Source organism: Mastomys coucha, unplaced genomic scaffold, assembly GCF_008632895.1.
Source record: "Mastomys coucha isolate ucsf_1 unplaced genomic scaffold, UCSF_Mcou_1 pScaffold23, whole genome shotgun sequence".
NCBI classification, from domain to species: Eukaryota; Metazoa; Chordata; class Mammalia; order Rodentia; family Muridae; genus Mastomys; species Mastomys coucha.
Genome location: NW_022196906.1, coordinates 74,037,960 through 74,052,597, shown reverse-complemented (window position 1 = coordinate 74,052,597; position 14,638 = coordinate 74,037,960).

The window sequence follows — 14,638 nt, the reverse complement described above, 5'->3', positions numbered from 1 at the left end:
GTATGTGTGTGTGTGTGTGTATGTGTGTGTGTGTGTGCTGGTATTTGTGGTGGTTTCTAGTGAGGAGGACTTTACCTCCTCTTTCTTTCCTGCTCCATGCAATTTTGCAGTCATATCTCCTTACTGAAAACTCATCTCAAAGATGCAATGGTCAGAGTTTACAATTTATGGTCACAATTCACATTTGTTGAAAAATAGGTTCAATATCCCAAGTGCGCCATTTCTGCTCAGCACAAAACATTGAAAGCACTGTTTCTAGGTAAGTTGGTTAGAAACAAGTACTTCAAGCAACTTATTTTTCTCAATATTGAAGTCAGAGAGCTCATCCTGTTCTGACTGGTTCTTTCTGTTAAGGTTCCATAATGAATATCGATGCTATTCAATTACTCTGTCCTTTTCCTTACCTCCTACCAATGATGTGCATACTTGGAATCTTGATGAAGTTTCAAATCAGGATCCTTCTATTTACCATAAGTTTACCTCACTGCAAAATAGGATGTCGTGTCCTCATATCTGAGAATTTAAATCATTTGACTTGTTTATTGATTCCTAACCTCTTTGGTATGATAACATCACTTTAGTAGGTTTTTTTTGGAGGAGCATGTTACAATATACTCTAGGCTTATCTTATATTTTAACTGCACCTGTGCTAGACCAGCTGCATATTCAAGTAGCTAGACACTGCTTTAATAAGATATTTGGAAAACATACTGAAAAGAATGGGAATAATATTAAATAAAGAGGATAGAAGAAATTAGAAAACATAAAAGCTAAAATTAAATTGAAAAACAGAGAAGTTATAAGACTAAAGCCAATTTTTAGGAATAACTATCCATTTGTTTATTGAAATTATTTATTTATAGGAAGTCTTTTGTCAAAAAGTCAGCACAATAAACTCCCAGGTTATCGACATAAAAGTAACAAGTACACAAAATTAAAAAATGACAAGAAGAAAATAGCCATTAAAACAATGCATTTTAAGTGATAAAGACAACTTTTACAATCTATGCAAATCAATGTGAAATCACAGATTAAAAGGATAATTTCCGGGAAAATATAGTTTATCAAAATCAATCATAGTAAAGTCAGATCTATAAAGAACAATTAATATAAATGAGAGAAAGAAGATCTCCCACATCATCCTCAAAGAAATTGAATTACAGTAAAAAATATAAACATAGAAATCAACATTGACCCCTGTGAGATATACAGTATACATATTATGCTGAAACTTATGTTTTTGATTTAACTATGGCTGACACATGTTATAGATTAGAATGTACACATTTGTAATTGTTATTATTCCTAATTATTTTATTTTCATTTCACTTATTCTGTAGGTATGTACATGGACATGTTTGCCTGTGTGCACATGTGTATGTGTGAGAACATGAGTTAAAAAAAAAAAAAGCACTTATTTTTTGAGATCATAATACATCATTTCCCAGTTTCATTTTCTCCCTCCAAGCCTTCCCATATGCCCTTCCTTCCTATATTTCATTTCTCAAGACACATGTTCTCAGTGATTTGGCTAGATTGCTAGTGAGCAAATCCAGAGACTTCTGTCTCTTTCTCCTAAGTACTGAGCTTATAGGCCTGTGTCTCTCTTGCTAGTGAGCAAATCCAGAGACTTCTGTCTCTGTCTCCTAAGTACTGAGCTTATAGGCCTGTGTCTCTCTCTGTGTCTGACTTTACACATGGATGATAGACCTCAAGTTTGTGCTGCAAGCACTTCATCAACTAAGCTGTCTTCATAGCCAGCCTTTTCCTTTATTCTTAGATGGAATCCAAGTTCATATTTACTAAATAAACATGACAACTTATTACTCTTTATGGTTCTTTTCTTCTAAAATAAATGCTTTGATAAATATCCATACATGCAGATCCTTGGAGGCCATAGGTTCTTATTCTAGAAGACTCAGAAATAACTCAAGATGATGAGAAATATAAAACTCTTTCAGGAGATGATACAAGGTGCAATTTAGTGCAAAAATTGTTGTTCTTAGCTTCTAAACTTATACATCAGAAAGAGTTCAGCCAAGTGACTATAATCACCATTTCTCTAAACTTTCTAACAAACATTCCAAGTTCAAGAATGCAGCTGATGTGCTTCCCTGGAGCCATTCTTTCAGGAAGACATTTTATCTACTGAGAAATATTAAATATTATATTTCCAAAGAAGCAAAATATCAGTCATGTGCAGCATTCTCCAATAATTTTAGTCCATTAACTTCAAACCACGAAACAAAAACACTTCAGGATACATTTTGTCCATGAGAAGCATATTTTAACTATTAAGTCATGATATAAAACCAGCTTTATCAGTCATTTGACTACTTGACTAGTATTACAAAATTACTTTCTTCTATTATTATTATTATTATTATTATTATTATTATTATTTAGAATTTGTTTATCAGTGCATTCCCATGGCACAAAGAGTTTGTTTTACTATGGCATTAATATTCACACTCATTTTAGAAATTTTGTTTCTATTTGTTAATTGGAATATTATATGAAATTTAACAATTGTCCTATTTTACTCAGAAATTCATAATAGTTGTATTGTTTGTATATATGCATATATGTATGTATATGTATATATATACATATATATATGCTTGGTTTGCATGTATGTATGTACTTCTGTGTTCACTATTGTTCAGCCATGTAGAGGAAAATATGCCATGTTGTCCATTTAAAATGTATCTCTGGTGCAACAGCAGTCACATAATGTTTTACTAGAATATTCTATCTCCTTGCCTATGTAAAAGTGAGCAAAGAGTTGCAGTGCAAGTTCTGTATTAGTGTAGGATTTGAACTATGTCTTGGTGTGTCCTGCCTAGGATTCACTGGAAACTGCCAGACTATGCAGCTGAGCATGAGTGATTGCTCTTGACAGTAGGGGATGGGTACTACTTCCATCTTCTTCCAGAATCTGTAGCAGTTAATGCTGATGCCCCTTGCTTATGAAGGACAGACCATATGCCCTCTACTGACTCAGTTTCCCTTCAGTTCCTCTCAGACCTGACACATTGTGTAGTTTTGCAGTCTGGGTCATTGGAAGTCCTGTTGACTCTCCTGTTAGAACACATACACCATTCAGGACGTGAAGGAGATTCAGGGATGCCTACAGGTTCCCTCCAGAGATGGTCAGTTCTCCTTGATAATTTGGAATATGTTGGAACTTGGCTGTTTGCACAGTGCTTCTCAAAAGCCAGACTGTGCAGCTGAGCATGCCTTCCTACTCTCAGCTCTTCCTCTGTTTCAGTTATTTAACATGCCCAGACAGACATGGGAAATCAGAGGGCTCAGTACATCACTATTGGATGTCCATTCACTCTCCTCATTCATGATAAATCAGTTTGCAATGATCAAAAACACTGACAAAAAGGGAAGCACAACACAGACTGCATTTTTATTGTGATGCATTGCATTTACATGAATAATATAAAGGTTTATGACCATTCAATGCCCTTTTATTTCCTCTGTATCAAAAAAAAAAAAAAAAAAAAAAAAAAAAAAAAAAAAAAAAAAAAAAAAGAAAGAAAAGAAAGAAAGAAAGAAATCTAGGACAGGAGTATAGTCCAATGGTAGAGGGCTTGCCTAAAAAGTATGAGACCAGAAATTCAATCCAAATATTGAAAAGTTGCTTGATGAGTGAATGAGGATGGATGAATAAATCTGATATGAAACCAGTGCGACAGTGAGAAGGAAATAGTAACTCTGTTTATTCATATAAATCTCTGGGAGTCAGTGAAAATGAGCAACGGTGCCCATGTTACTCATTACTTGTTAAAGATAAACAGCTTTGATTTTTAGTAAACATAATAGTGAACTATAATGCTCAGTATAAGTCACATCCTTTGTATTGACTATATTTAATATAAAGACAAAGCTGATCAAATTTGAATTCCTACAAGTTCAAACATTTGGATGCAAAAGCAATACTTTACCAGCCAGAAGTTTCAAAAGATCTAAACTGTCAACACTGTGTTAAAAAACCAGATGACTGAATTTTGTAGGTTTATTTAAAAACTTTTGCATAATTTACCCTCAAAATTTTACCCAGGCCCCCAGAACTAAATACTGAAATCCTCCATGGAAGAATTTTCTTAAAATGGGGTCCATACAAATGAAAACCTTCTATTTTATGGCTTGCACTCTCAAATCATCAAGTTTACTCACATCTTGTAACATTTAAACAAGAATGTGGCTGGTGCCTCACAGAAAAGAGAGGCGCCAACTGAATGCCGAAAAATCTGGGGTCTGTCATTGAACTGTGCCACCACAACAGAACCCCACACCAAACCCCTGAAAGCATCATCACCTGCTGCTTAGCGTGTCTCCTGACTAGCATGGTAGTTTCCAGGAACAAAGGTGTGAAGTCCAGAAAGTAAGCAAAGGAAACAAAGTAACCATTCACAGTAAGATGATGAAAGTATCAGAAAAATGATCATTTATAGCGACTTTGTTTTCTTTATTTTAGTGCTAATAATCACTCTTTACTTGTCCCACTTTTTGGGGTAATGTCATTCTTCTTTAGCCATATGTGTTGGAATAACTTTTCATAAGCTATGTATGTTGGTACAAAGTTCATATAAATAATCATTTTTTCACAAGCTATGTGTGTTGGTATAACCAAAGACATGAGTGGAACATGAGGGGGCTGGACCATTTTCAACTATTTTATTCTGGAAATTGAATTAAAAATATATGAAAATCTCAGGAGAAAAATATATTGAGGGGGGAAATAAAGATGTATGCAGAGGCCAGGAAAAATCAGAGAATTGCTAGAATGATCACTAACTTATGAAGTCGTGATTGTAACCACCTTTAAACCATATTGAAATATTCAAATTGGAGTGTTTTAAGATTCTAAAGCTATGAGGTATTGATGTCATAACATATTGTGCTCTGCAAAAATTACATGCAACAGACTAGGGTTGTTTTCTTAAAATATCTACATCTGTGACCAGAAAATAAACTTGACTCTAAGGACTTAATTTTAGAATGGAAGAAAGTTATGCTAAAATAGAATGGGGTTTATAAACACAAAGATAAGTTTTGGTAACACTTTAACTATGGGGACATCAGCTAGACTTGGTCTTCAGATATCTTATGCCGCAATCCTCTTCTCCTTGGTTATGCTAATTCACTGAGCATGTGCTTTGAGATACAACTGATACACCATTTTGAGGGCTGCCTGCCATCTGATTATCTACACTGTGTAAGGCAGCTGCATCATTGATAACTTAACAATTCTTGTAAACTTAATTATCCAAGTTCTTTTGGTCTCTCTTTTCCATTCACATGGAGAGTTGGATGCTATAACCTCTGAGATTTCTTACAGGTTCTATTTTTTCAACCTGTATATGGCAATCTGTGAGTAGAAACAAAAATCTCCCAAAACTTAGTCTGCTGATGATAAGAATAAGAATAGTGTAAAGCCAAGAGCCCCCTTCTTGTAAATGATATACCACCCAGGTCATGAACGGCCAATTAGTGCTAACAAGTTCCAATCAGGTAGGAACGGTACTAGAAGGCCCCAAGGCAAGATGTTTCCACGTTTAACATATGTTAAATGTTATTTAGTGTGTTAAATGATATTTAATAGTATTAGTCCTTACCTAATTTATATTCTTAGACCACAAATTAAATACCTACTGTTGCTAAGTTTAGAAATTAAAACAGTTTGCAGGGCTTCTGATTTTATGTCAGTGATTGTCAAGATAAGCATTTTTCCCATTCCAAAACAAAACTTCTGCAGGACCAGATATAACAAATTGTATTATATTCAGTAGAGAATAAAAGCTGGGCTGGCAGGGGAAGCACTTACCTGGAATACAGAGAGTGATAAGTATCAGCAGAAAGAAACAGGAATCGTTCTGCAGATTATCTGGAATATGTGCCAGCAAATTTCATGTAAGTTAAGGGAAAGATAAAAGTGATTTTCTAAAAGTGATGGACAGTTTAAGTGGGGTGTGAGAGCATGAGAACTGAGATAACAGGAGCAGCTATAATAATTTCAGATGAAGTGTATTTCAGAGTAGGAGACTCAGGATAAAGAGGACCTGTAACTTAAATGCAAGGGTTTTTTTCTCCAGGAAACTATGGAATTCTAAATATAAACACTCTTAAAATGCAGCCTTGGGATGATGTTAAAATAGAGATATGCAAGAAGAAATGGAGAAGTCTACTCTTCCAGTTGGACATTGATGGAATAAGCAGATACAAATTATTGGCCATGTAAGACATCAAGGTGTGATCAGCCATGTTGAATAGGCCATGTACTTGCCCTAGCCATTTAACATTGGTATCTTCTCTGTTGAATTTTACCATTATCCAAACAGTATATTTTGGCTCATTAGGTTGCCTTATTACTTTTTACTAAAATAGTCTACATTTATTTCTTTTAAAAACCTTACTAAAATTATTCATTTATTCAATTTGCATCCCAATATCAGCCCCTCTACTCCTACCAGATCTTCCCCCCATTCCTCTCTCCCCTTCTCCTCTGTGAATGGGGAGCCCCTCTCTAGGTATCACCTGCCCATACGACCTCCCACTCCCATACCTGCACATCAAACCACTACAGGACTAGGCACATCCTCTCCCAGTGAGACCAGACAAGGCTGTCCAGTTAGGGGAGGTTAAGGTCCATAGGCAGGGAGGCAGACAGGCAACAGATCCAGGAATAGCCCCCACTCCTGTTATTGGGGGACCCTCATGAAGACAAAGCTGTTCATCTGCTACCTATGTGCAGGGGGTCTGTGTCCAGACAGTGCTTGCTCTTTGTTTGGTGCTTCAGTCTCTGGTCACCCCCAAATGCCCAGGTTACTTGACTCTGTTGGTCTTCCTGTGGAGTCCCTATCCTCTTAGGGCCCCTCAGCCCTTTCTCAACTCTTCCATAAGACTCCTCCAAGCTCCATCTAATGTTTGGCTGTAGGTTCCTGCATCTCTGTTTATTGGCTGCTGGGTGGAGCCTCTCAGAGGACAGTTATGCCAGGCTCTAGTCTGCAAACATAACAGAGTATCATTATTAGTGTCAGGAATCGGTTCTTGACCGTGGAGTGAGTCTCAATTTTGGGCAGTCATTGGTTGGCCATTCCCTCTATCTCTGTTCTATCTTTGTCTCTGGACATCTTGTAGGCACAACACATTTTGGATAGAAGGTTTTGTGGGTGGGTTGCTGTCCTTTTGCCTCCACTGGGAGTCCTGCCTGACTAGGAGGTGGCCACTTTAAAATCCATATGCCCCACTGCTAGGAGTCTTAGCTAGAGTTGCCCTCATAGAACCCTAGGACTTCTCCCATCCCAGGGATCTGACAAGACCAAAGTCCTAGAGATCACTCTTCACTGCACACAATTGACTTCCATTCTCTTTCCCCTTCTCTCCCTACATCTGACATCCCACCCTAGTTCCCTCCCCATCCCATCTCCCACCCAGATCCTTCGCTCCACGTACCTATGATATTTTTAATTCCCCTTCTGAGAAAGATTCAACCATTCTTCCTTAGTCCCTCCTTGTTATTTGTCTTCTTTGATTTTGTGGATTATAGTGTGATTATCCTGTGCTTTATGGATAATTTCTACCTATAACTGAGTGCATATCATGCTCATCCTTTTGGGTCTGGGTTATCTCACTTAGGATATTTTCTGGTTCCATCCATTTGCCTGTACAATTCATGATTTCCTTGCTTTTAACAGCTGAGTAGTATTTTATTGTGAAAATGAACCACACTTTCTTTATTCTTCTACTGAGGGACATCTATGTTTTTTTTTTTTCCAGTTTCTGGCTATTATGAACAATGCTGCTATGAACATAGACCTTGTGGTAAAGTGGGTCATCCCAATTTTCTGAGAAAATGCCAAATTGATTTCCAGAGTGTTTGCACTCCCAGCATAAATAGAGGAGTGTTCCCTTTGCTCCACATCTTCAGCATGTGCTGTCCCTTGAGCTTTTGATTCTGATGCATCTAAGGCAGAATTTCAGAGTTGTTTTTATTTGCATATCCCTTATGACTTAGGACTTTGAGCATTTCTTTAGGTGCTTCTTGGCCATTTGAGATACCTCTGACAAGAATTCCTGTTTGTTTCTGTGCCCCATTTTTAAGTGGGTCATTTGGTATGTTGGTGTCTAACTTGAGTTCTTTGTATATTTTGGATATTAGCCCTCTTCTTCTGTCAGATAGAGGGTTGGTGAAGATCTTTTCCCAATTTGTAGGCTGTCATTTTGTCCTATTGATGGTGTCCTTTCCCTTACAGAAGCTTCTCAGTTTCATGAGGTCTCATTTATTAGTTGTTGATCTTAGTGCCTGAGCCATTGGTGTTCTGTTCTGGAAGTTGTCTCCTGTGTAGACTTGTTCAAGGCATTGAGGTTTTGATCCATTTGGATTTGTGTATTGAGGAACAAATGTGGGGAACAAAATACACATATTTTAAACAATCCTCATAGTACACTTGATAAGAAGCTACAGTTTCTACTATAGTGCAAAAGCCAACGTTAGGCTTTTTCTTGCTGACACATTATATTCTCTATGTTCTTAATAATATTTTCTTGCCTTTGTTTTACTTAAATTATGAATGTATAATAAAATATCCTATGACAGTAGTAATTAAAGAAAAGCAGGCTTGAATTTGGAAAACAAGTAAGGGAGAAGGCACATGGAAGGATTTGGAGGAGGAGAGGAAAGAGGAGAAACGACATAATTACATTTTAACTAAAATATTTTAATTTACTGATATTTTTCTATCTGTCCTGTAATCTCATGTACATGATGCTTTGTGGAAATTGCTCTGCAGTTATTGAGTGAATAAATATCAGTGATCATGTGTTTTGTAAAAGGTTGGTCTTAATAATAGACCGAAAACAAGTTCCAATCAGGTACGGACTGTACCAGAAGGTCCAAAGGCAAGATGTTTTTGCTTTTAACGAAGGTTAAAAGGCAGAAAGATTAAGTAATGTTATAATAATACCCCCTTACCTCTCTTTGTCTGAATCCTTCCATGCATCTTCCCCCTTACTCCTCACACTCATGACTGTTTTTCTTTAATTACTATCATTACAGAATATCTTAATTTACATTCAGAATTGAAATTAGACAAAGGCAAGATACATTAACAGGAATATAAAGAGTCTGAATAGTTTGGTCAGTAAGGAAAAGCCAAACTTTGAAGGAAAAATTAAATATTCAAATACCATGAAACAGCCTAAGGAGAATAAACCCAGCACAATCAGAAAATATTCTAACAAAACTCCTGAACTGGTAACTGAAAGGAAGAATATGTTGTTAGTGATACAAAATTCAGTGTATATATACATACACACACACACACACACACACACACACACACACACACACACACACACACACACACACACACACACACACACACACACACACACACACACACACACATATATATATATATATCAAATATGTGTCTTGTGTCTGTAAGTGTATGAATGTAGCACTTTTTCCTGAATCTAGGTTTGAGTGCAATTTCAGATTCCTAGGCTTGTGAGAGTGTGTCCTTGCCTGTGACTTAGAAGCTTCTGAAGTTCACTTTTGTTTCAGATGTTTTAAAATGAATTTTCTGAGTTTGGATCCACAGATGTGAGAATCTGCAGAAAGCCTTGTCTTTGGTCATGTTCTCCTGAACAGAAAATATATAAAACAGATAGATGGTGCTCCCCTCAGCTTGCACACTGGAGTCACTGAGGTGATCTAGTCACTTGATTTCCCTGTAGAAATTGTAAGTTTTGATTTTTCTCTCTTATCCAACTTATATTTTGTGAGGAGAGATTTGAGAAAATTCATAGCTTGTATCACTGCCATAACGCTGTCTAGACTCTTCTTCAGTAATTTTATAATACATTAAACCGCTAAATAAACCAATATAAGAGAGAATAAAGTGTCATTTGTTTAAATGTAATAGTGCAAAGTGTAAAGGCCTTCTTTTGGCTTTGCTTTGAAAGAGCTGAAACACTGCCATGCTTCTATTTTGCCAGGAGCCTAGAGAAGAGATTTAAATGAGAAGAAAGTCCAGAAACTCCCCTATACTTCTCAATATTAATATTAATCTTACATATCCCTTGGAACATGATTTTAGTTTCCCCCTTTCCCTGAACCTGTTTTTATTACATTAACTACTAGTTACAGAGCATTTAAGCATGATTACTATCATACTCAGAATTATTTTGCTGTACTATAACAGACATAATACTTATACAATCAATTTTGCTTCATTTTCCTAATTATTTGACAAATGAATTTTATTATAAAAACAAGATGAGTCTGGTTAATTTTGATGTGTGATGTTTTTATTTGGTATTTAATAATGATAAGCAGAGTTTCTTAAAGAGATATCCTGTTTTAAGTCTGATGAAGAAAGGGGAGGGAGGATGTGATAGGGTGTTTCTGGAAGTAAGGGAAACTGGGAAAGGGGATATAAATAAAGAAAATATCCAAAAAAGAATGGAGTGATCATTTCCTATGATTGCTTTGTAAGAAATGCTCAAAGCCAATTGACATCCTCTATTGGTGTTTTTTTTCTCTGTTTTTGATAAAATATATATATATTTTTAGAAAAAGACTCTGATGTGAAAAATACATGATGATCCAAAGTCATTTCTTACTGCTGAAAAATAAGAAGATAGTTCAAAATAAAAGAGTAGAAAAAGCAAATGAAACCCAATAAAAGTGAGAGTCTATCTACAGGAGATGGATGTTAACTGGAAAAACTTCTAGTTGGAACAATTTGAGCAAGAAAAACAAGAGTGGCATTAAAATATGACTTAGCAGGAAGATATTTTCCACAAGTCCTTATTCTGCCATTTTCACTGATCCAGAGCCACTGCACATCAAAAGAGCATGGGACATATTTAACAGCTTATTTACAGTAAGAGAGAAGATCAAAATCTGAGCATTTTTTTCTGTAGTATTCACTCTGTTTTAGATTCCAGAACCTTCCTTCATCTGTGGATAGGCTTGGAAAATAATGTTCAAGATTAATTCAGATATAACTGGCTACTGAGAAGGTACTCAAGAGCAAGAGGAAGAATTAAACCAAATGCTGCTCTTATAGGTAATAGCTATGGTTGCTTAGCTTTAAATGTCATCTGTCCATCTCCTTAGATTTTATCTAATCTAATCTAATCTGATCCAATCCAATCCAATCCAATCCAAACCAAACCAAACAAAACAAAACCAAACAAACCAAACCAAACCAAACTAAACTAACTAGTCTAACTTTGACTAACTATGTCTAATCTCCTTTCCCCTGTTATGTGGAAACTCTTACTGAGTCTCTCAGCCAAATCTAGGCTAAGCCCACAGAGCATGGAGATAATCCAGACTCAAAGATGGATGAAGGGGCAATACAGAGTTCACAGCCAGCTAAACTGTCTTTCTCCCATGACACTACAACAGAACAGAGTTCCAAAAACTCAAATGGAAACAACTACAAAATTCAGGAATCTCAGAAGAATCACAAGTGTGTAAAAGGAAAGGAAAGGATTTATGTCCACCTCTGGACTGACTGTCCCATTTCTAAGAAATTGGAATGCTTGGCATTGCTGAGATCTACTTGAATCATAGTGACAAAATCTAAGTATCCCTAGTTCTTAGAAAAAAGCACAAAATAACCCAAAATAATAACCTAGAAGAGTCACAACTTTTTAGCTCAGTCCACAGAAGACTACATTTACCCTCACCCTTAGCTCTCCACTATCTTTTCAGCCTTAGTGATCTATGGTAATTCCATCCAGTATGATCTAATCTAATCAGTAAAATAATTGTTTATACCTTTTATTTAAGCACAGAAATATGTTGGTTTCATTGTATCTCTATTTAGTTTCTGTTTTGATGACCTGTACATTGATGAGAATGAATTGTGGAAGTCTTCTACTATTATTGTGTAGAGTTCAATGTGTGCTTTGAGCTTTTGTAAAGTTTCTTTTAAGAATATGGGTGCCCTTGCATTTGGTGCATCGATGTTCAGAATTGAGACTTCATCCTGGTGGATTTTTCCTTAGATGAGTATTTAGTGCCATTCCCTATCTTTTTTTGACTACTTTTGGATGAAAGTCAATTTTATTAGATTTTAGAATGGCAACTCCAGCTTCTTTCTTAGGACTGTTTGCTTGGAAAGCCTTTTTCCAGCCCTTTATTCTGATGTGTTTTTATTTTTGCTTCTGAGGTGTGTTTTATATATGCAGCAGAATGATGGATCCTGTTAACATATCCAGTCTGTTAGCCTGGTGAATTGAGTCCATTGAAGTTGAGATATATTAGTGACCTATGATTGTTAGTTCCTGAAATTTCTATGGTTGTGGTATGTGTGTGTGTGTGTGTGTGTGTGTGTGTGTGTGTGTGCGTGTGTGTGTGTGTGTGTTGGTTTTGCTGTGGGATGATTAACTTCTTGTCTTGTGTTTTTTGGGTGAAGTTACCCTCCTTCTGATACTAGAAACCCTTCTAGTATTCTCTGTAGAGCTGAGTTAGTAGAAAGATATTGTTTAAATTTGGTTTTGTCCTGGACTATTTTAGTTTTTCCATCATGGTGATTGAAAGTTTTGCTAGGTATAGTAATCTGGGCTGATATCCATGTTCTTTTCCAGTTAGCAAAAAATCTGTCCAGGACCTTCTGGCTTTTAGAGTCTTTGTTTTGAAATCAGGTATAATTCTGATAGTTCTGCCTTTACATGTTACCCGGCCTTTTTCCCTTTCAGCTTTGAATATTCTCTCTTTGTTCTCTATACATAGTGTTTTGATTATTATGTGGCAGTAAGATGTGCTTTTTTAGTCCAATCTATTTGGTGTTCTGTAGGCTTCTTGTATGTTTATGGCTATCTCTTTCTTTAGGTTAGGGAAGCTTTCTTCTATGATTTTGTTGAAGATGTTTTTGGACATTTGAACTGTGAATCTTCTCCCTCTTCTATTCCTATTATTCTTCAATTTGTCCTTTTCATGGCATATCAATTTCCTGGATGTTTTGAGCTAGAAACTTTTCACATTTGACATTTTCTTTGGTGGATGTATCAGTTTCTTCTATTGTACCTTCTATGCCTGAGAGCCTCTCTTCCATGTCTTTTGTATTTTGTTGGTGATGCTTGCATATATAGTTCCTGTTCTTTTTCCTAGGTTTTTCAACTTCCAGGGTTATCTTCATTTGTGTTTTCTTTATTGCTTCTATTTCTATTTTCCAGTCTTGGACAATTTTAATACTTTCCTTCACCTATTTGAGTCTATTTTTCTATATTTCTTTAAAGGATTAATTTGTTTCCTCTTTAAAGGCTTCTACTTGTTTGTTTTTTCCTGTATTTCTTTAAGGGATTTATTTATATTTTCTTTAAAGGCCTCTATTCTCTTTGTAAGATGAGACTAAGGTCACAGTCTTGCTCTTCAGATGTGTTAGAATACCAAGGACTTACTGTATTACAAGAACTGGTTCTGATGGCACCATATTGCACTGGGTTCTGTTGATTGTGTTGTTGTGTTTCCCTATAGGTACCTGGTTGTCTCTAGTGTTGGCTGGGCTCTTAGTCATTGGAGTATGAATACTCTGGGACTGGTTGCCCTGGATGGTAACAGGCCTCTCAAGGGGCAGGCAGAGCTGTGGGCTGAGATATCGGGTGCAGATCTTCCACTGCAAGTAACAGTGTGGACTGTAAGAAAAATGGCACCCCCCCCCCCAAATGAAAAGTTTATCCTTGTCACACTGACAGTTGAGTGGCTGTGGGTAGAATAGAAACCACTTGACAAATACTTACCATTGTAACATCTTCATATTGTTTTCTGGTTTGTAAAGAAGCTAAAGGTTGATGGCAAAATATATAGGGAGCTGATGGAGGAGACAATATGCTAATAGATTGATAGGAAAGCAGTACTTGAAGAGGTACTATGAACCAAATCTGAAATACATTAAAAAACTATATGGCTTGCAAACATGGCTCAATGCTAGAATATATGACTCTGGGTTTAAATCTAAGTATCACATTAAGGAGAACAAAAAGAGATAATATAAAAGGTAAGAAATTTTTTAAATGAAGAATAAAAGAGGAATCAGACATTTTAAAATATGAGGGAACTGTACTAAGCTGAGTATGACAGTCAGGTCATACTGTCCAATAGTTAAAGAGAACAATGGCCATCCTGTGAATCAAACTGCAGAATATGGCACAGCCAGAGCCCGAGTCACTTAGAGTAGCTGGAGTCTGCAAAGTGATCTGGCTTTATACTACATCATGAGAAACCAAAAGCAGATTGTAGGCAGGCGAATAACATCATCTTATGATGGATCACTTAAAGAACCATCTGGTTTGACTGTAGTGAATGTATCAGAGCAGTCTTCCTAAATCCTGCTTTTCTTTATCTTTATTTAACTACATCCAGAGTTAAACAAGAGGCTGTGAAAGGGCTAACCTCTCACAAGGCATAATGGTGTAAAGAAATCTGTTTCTTTTGGAAAATATTGAAGATCATAAAATATTTAAATATTGGTACATTGCCCATAGAGTAGTGATTCCCAAGAGGATTCTAAAATCCATATCAGGAACAAAATGTTCTTTTCTCTACAGAATGAAGAATAATGAAAGAGTAATTCTCTCCCTCTCCCTCACCCTCTTTCTTTCCCCC